Source organism: Mesocricetus auratus, unplaced genomic scaffold (genome assembly GCF_017639785.1).
Source record: "Mesocricetus auratus isolate SY011 unplaced genomic scaffold, BCM_Maur_2.0 Super-Scaffold_4256, whole genome shotgun sequence".
Lineage (NCBI taxonomy): Eukaryota > Metazoa > Chordata > Mammalia > Rodentia > Cricetidae > Mesocricetus > Mesocricetus auratus.
In genome coordinates this window covers 79,975,960-79,981,959 of record NW_024429182.1, presented here as the reverse complement: position 1 = coordinate 79,981,959, position 6,000 = coordinate 79,975,960, and positions in this window count along the sequence as shown.

The following is a 6,000-nucleotide window of genomic DNA, read 5'->3' as shown; positions in this document are numbered from 1 at the left end:
ATTGAAATCGTTGGACTTGGGGAAAGCATCAGTGCTTGGAGCATGTTTGGGAAGACACAAATTCTTTGAAGAATGATTGTATTATTTTCAGAAAAAGACACTGAAGGAAATGATCTGAGTTGGGGAAGGAAACATGAAATCTGAGAACTCCTTGAAAGTTTAGAGGATACTGAAATGGACAGCAGGGGCTGCTCTTTCCAGGGAAAGGAAGAACCAACTAGACGTTGGGTTGAGAGCACCTTGCTAAGCAGGATATTTTAAACCCTTCCCCCTCTTGTCTTCCTACCTAGTGACACTGTGGCAGGGTGTGAGCAGAGATCCTCTCTGAAAGAAAGTTTTGGGAGAAAAGTGGACACTGACCCCCAAAACATCCATCCCAATGTTGCTATTAAGAGAAAGGAGATGAAAAGTGTGTTTCATTTTCAGTCCACGGGGCATGCAGTGGTTCCAAAAAGAGGCTGGACAATTTTGAAGCACAAGGACCAAGGTGGGGGCAGAGGTGGCTTATCCATCTTGGGAATATTCAAAGCCTTGGTGAGATAATCTCTTCACTCCTGAGGAGATAAAAGTTTTATAGTAGGGTTTGGCTACAGACAGAGCTTGTTGGTGAGGAAGAAGTGAAGCTCCACGAGCTGGGACCCATGCTAGAATCATCTTGCCTTTCAGGAGAGCTGTCACTTCTGAGCCCTGCTGGCCTTGGCTGGAGGTACACTCATTGGGTGTTTCTGCCCCATTGAGACCAGATAGGATGTTAGAACAAAGCAAGAACCTTTTGGTCTGAGATTGTAGTGGAAAATCAACAGAGCTTTCAGGAGGATACTCCCACTTAAGGCAGAGCAACCTCTCCAGATAGGCTTATCTTATTAGTAGGTCCTGGGAAGACTAGCCTGCCTGAATCCTTTTTCCTTCTGGTTGTAAAATCTTCCTTTACCATCTCCCCAGGAATGCTCATGTTGACAGGCTCACCAAATCAGTACAAAGAAAATTGGCTCCTCTGCTGCCTCTCAGGCCCAGATACACTTTCCTTGTCTGATGACTGTCTTTCCTTGTGACTGCTGATGCTTTGGTGACCTTATTCTTGGGAGAAGACCCTGTCTTTTTCTCTCATGGTTGTGGCCTGTCCTTTGTCATAGAACAGCATTGTACCCCAGATAATCAGTTACACTTATACATGACATCTGGAAGTCATTTCCTGGTAGACTCGTGACATGCACAAGTGACCTGTGTTAATACTCACTTACCAATAGGACCACTTACATTTATATCATTCCCTGGAACTCAGCGGCAGCAAACTTAATGACACAGGCCAGTGGCCATTATCCAATGGTGGCTACCTCACTCTGATGTTTAAGTTTCTACTCTAGAGACAAGCAAAGGATGAGAGCTGTTTGATAGAGCTAGACTGGAGCTGGAGCTGCATTGGAATAGAACATGCAGTGATGGATGGCTTGCCTTCTTCCTTCCAAATCCTTGATGCTCTATCTTTTTCAAGGACTGTCACTGGATGATGACAATGAATGATATACTTTCCCTGCTTTGGAAGAGATGGAGATCCAGGACACAGTATAGCTAAACTCTTTATCTTGGAAGTGTCCTCATTAGCTCAAAGTGAACCCAACTGCTGAGAGAAGTCTCTTATAAGAGTGAAATAAATATGATGCATTTTAAATGTATCTGTTAATAGTTTATAGGAATTTTCAATATCATATCATAAATATAATCAAGCTATTCCCATTTGGAGTTAGTAGTGTTGTTATTCCAATCTTATAGATAACAAAGCAGGATCTAAGGGGCCAGAAAGTCTTGTTTGACATTCCTCAGCTACATAGTAAAGGAGTAAGGATATGATCCTGAATCTTCATGACCTTTTCACAGGCACCTGATGCTTGGATGAGTTTCAGGGCTTCATGTGTCTGATTTATTTGTTCACTCTTAAAAGTCCTATTTGGTATTAGTCAAAATCATTTAAAATTAATTTTGATTCCAGGGCTTTTAGGAAACTCTGTGAGAGTGTGGAGATGTGAGGATACCAAGATCAAGGATCTTTGTTCCCAAAGATAGAAGCATGTCTTTGGAGATGTCCAATAGCCAAACTGCACTTTGAGGAGAGAGGATGGGGTATATTTTCTTCTTTAAGTATCTTTGCAGTATAGGGCACGTAGCTGACTCTCTGGATTGTGAAATTCCTGGACCCATATTTTGCTAGATTCCCTAGGCCAGGAGGCATAAGTATGGGGTGACCAGGTTCTCTTTCTTTTGATTCTACATTAGCCTGCTGCAGGAACTACTTGTTCTCCTCTCAGAGGCATTTAAAAGTCAATTTATCTCCATCCTGTTCTTTCTCCTCACCTTCAGTGGAGAAGGAAGCCCGCTCATCACTCCATATTCAATTCCAACACAATGAAATGTATCTCCCTGTACCATTCTTGATTGAGCTGTAAACTTTAGAGGAGGGATGCCATGTGTGTGCCTCTTCACTCTCTGTTTTTCAGGCTAGCCTGTCCACAAGAAGGAAGAATTATTCACACATCCTATATTACATCCAGGGCACTAGCTATAATATGCTCCAAACCTGGCTTCACAAAGGCAGTCTAAAGTCTCATTTTTAACTGTCTTCTCTTGGCATCAGCCTGGATTGTAGAATGTCTTCTAGAAATGATCATAAAAAGCATTTTCTAACTGCGTATTTGCTTCAATATTTGGATTAGTTGGATGGGATTCCACTCACTGTGGGTTCAACCAAGATCATCTAATCTATCTTTCCAGAAACAGAGCCTTGTCTCAGACCCTATAAGTCCATTCTTGAATCTGTTTTGAGGTTTGTTCTAGATCCAGAATGGGTGATAAGCTGTGATCTGTACTTGAAATTCATCTGTGAGATGTACACATATGGTGAGATCTCAGTCAAATATGGAGTAATGAATTGGTGAGGGAACACATGGCAGACTTTTGGGGAGAGTTGTTATAAGCTCTCCTGGCTGGCAAAATGTCACTAAGTAGGCAAGAGTGATACACAGTTTTGGCTGGGTATCAGAATAACTTGGGCATGATCTTGAAGATTCTGATGCCTTGGGTTCTTTTAGGAGGTTTTCATTGATCAAATGTAAGCATAGTATCTGGAAGTCTGTTTTAATAACACCAGGTGAGTATAAAGTTCAACTGAGGCTTGGGGGTCACTAAAATAAAAACACCATAAAGCTTTCTTGTAATAGACTGGAATTTCTCAAGGGGTGATTCCTGAAACATTGGAGGTATGCAAGTAGGCTAAGAAGCATGGCTTTCTAACCCTGAACCACGTTGTGAAATAATTCCCCTATAGCTTGTTATCAGTCATGGCTGGGTGAGGGGAAAGTCTCAACATGGTAACAGCAGACCTTTAACTCCCAATTTTTGTTTCTTCACTAAAGAGATTAGATATCTGGTTTAGACAATGGTAGGTGCTGAGAGTTGTTGGCAGCCTTTGTGAATCTGTTTTAATGATCTCTGTCTATGCTGAATGATGCAAGCTTTCCTTTAACAAAGCTCCCCAAGGGCACGGAACCATTGGTTTAAAGTATGCCTATGTAAAGCCACTGCCAGCTTAATGGAGGAATGACAAGGTGGGGATTCTGCTAAAGTCCAGATGTTTCACTGCTTGGTTTTGGGTCTGTGGTTATAGTTCCACATTTCTGAAAAGCCTGCTGGTGATGTAGACATTGCTGACAGGTGGAAAGTCCTAGTGGAAATGGATTATGTAAAAAAGCCCTGCATCTTACATCTTCTAAAAAAATAAAGCATGATTGAATATGGGTAGACAGTTCAGTTTAAACAGCATTTATGCGAGCATGAAACTCTGGGAGTCATATAAGAATCTAGGCATAGTGGCATACACTTGCAATCCCAATGTTAGGGATCTAGGTCCAGCAGCATCACTGGGGCTCACTGGCCAGCTTGCCTAGTAAAGTCAGTCCAGACCTAATGTGAGCGATACTGACCTCAGCTCTCAGATCTTGATGTATTCAGGTACACACACACACACACACACACACACACACACACACACACACACACACACACACACACACACACACACACACACACTGATATTTAATATTCCAGGTCTTTTTATGGGGAGAGGGAGGACAACTTTCTATTTTCATACCTAGAATTTTCTCAGATACTTGATTGGTCATGGACATTTTCAGGACCTCGGACAGGGACACATTTGCTAGTCTAAAAGGAGAAAGGCCAACGGGTAAAATCTCTGGGTGAAAGCCTTCATAAAACGATGCCATAAAAAGTATTATTACTATGTAGAGCCTTCATCCAGCAACTGATGGAAACAGAAGCAGAGATCCACAGTTAAACACTGGGCTGAACTCCTGGATTCCAGTTGTAGAGAAGGAGGAGTGATATCAAGACCATGTTGAGGAAACTCACAGAGACAGATGACCTGAGTAAGTGGGAGCTCACTGACTCCAGACTGACAGCTGGTAAACCTACATATGACCAAAGTAGGTCTCCTGAATGTGGGTGTCAGTTGGGGGCTTGGGCAGTCTATAGGGCAGTTGGCAGTGGAACCAGTATTTATTCCTAGTGCATGAACTGGGTTTTTGGAGCCCATTCCATATGGAGGGATATCTTGCTCAGCATAGATACAGGGGGTAGGGTCTCTGTCCTGTCCCAAATGATGTGACAGACTTTGGTGATTCTTCATGGGAGGCCTCACTCTCCCTCAGGATTGGATGTGGGATGGGGTGGGGAGATAGTGGGGGTGGGAAGTGGGAGGCTGGGAAGGAGAGGGAACTGGGATTGATATGTAAAATAAGATATTTTATGAATAAAATATATTATTACTAAGGATGATTCAGGGAAAACATAAAAGTTTATACTTGCTTTTGTCTTCCTCATTTTTTTGTTTTACTATCTTATTTGTAGTGCTGAGATTAGGATCTGCCAGATTTCATCAAACATACAAATTGGGTCATGAAGAGGAACCGCAGGGTATTATGCCTGGATGATTTCTGGCTCCTCATTAATGGAATTTGAGGATGACTGTAGCCTAAATATCAAGTTTGGATGAGGAAAAGGCTAATGGGACCAAACTGCTAATTTAGCACCAGGAATGTAGTACATCAAAGACAACATGTCAAGGTGGCCTGTTGAAAGGGCTCTTGGAAGCAGGCAGGCCTGGACTTAAATACCAACTCATGAGTAACTCATTGTTATTTTGAGTAAATTTAATTTAATTTCCATGGATAAGTTTTTACTTTTCAATTGAAAAATGGAAATGAGTGTGCTTTCCTTCAAGACTCATGAGGACAGAGGTGGAATGACCACATCAATCCCTTGCTTAAGATGCCCAGCAATTTCCCTTCAGGATCTTTACCAGGGCACAAAGCTCTGCATGATATGACTCTTGCTACCTTGCCCTGCCTTATTTCATAACATCCTATTGCTGAATCATGATGTGTCAGCAGTTCTAGTCTTCTGACCTCCCACTAGTGCTCAAGGTCATTTGTATTTCAAGGCCTTTCCCTTTTCTAGTCCCTTTTCTGTAGTTGCTTTCTTTCTTTCTTTCTTTCTTTCTTTCTTTCTTTCTTTCTTTCTTTCTTTCTTCTTTCATTTTTAAAAATCTGAGCTCCAGTTCTTTGGCCATCTTCTCAAACAGAGCTTTCTTGAATGAGTTATCTAATGTTGTTTCTGTCTGATCTGGGTTGCTTACTTCTGTTTGTCTCAGCACTCATCACTGTCTGCTTTAATCTAACTTGCTTTCTCCAATTCAATTTCTCTCTATGGAGAATACCTGCCATAAGAGGCTTATATGTCTTGTTCACTAACAAATTACTGACTAGAATAGATTTTGGCATGTTGCATATTGTAATAAGTATCAGTCAAATAAATAAATGACTAAAAGAATGCCCAGGGCCCAGTGGGTTATAAATGAATGACTGCATTCTATCCTTAAACATATTTAAGTTGATAGCCTGGTCAATGGAAATTCTGAAAATTGATATGATA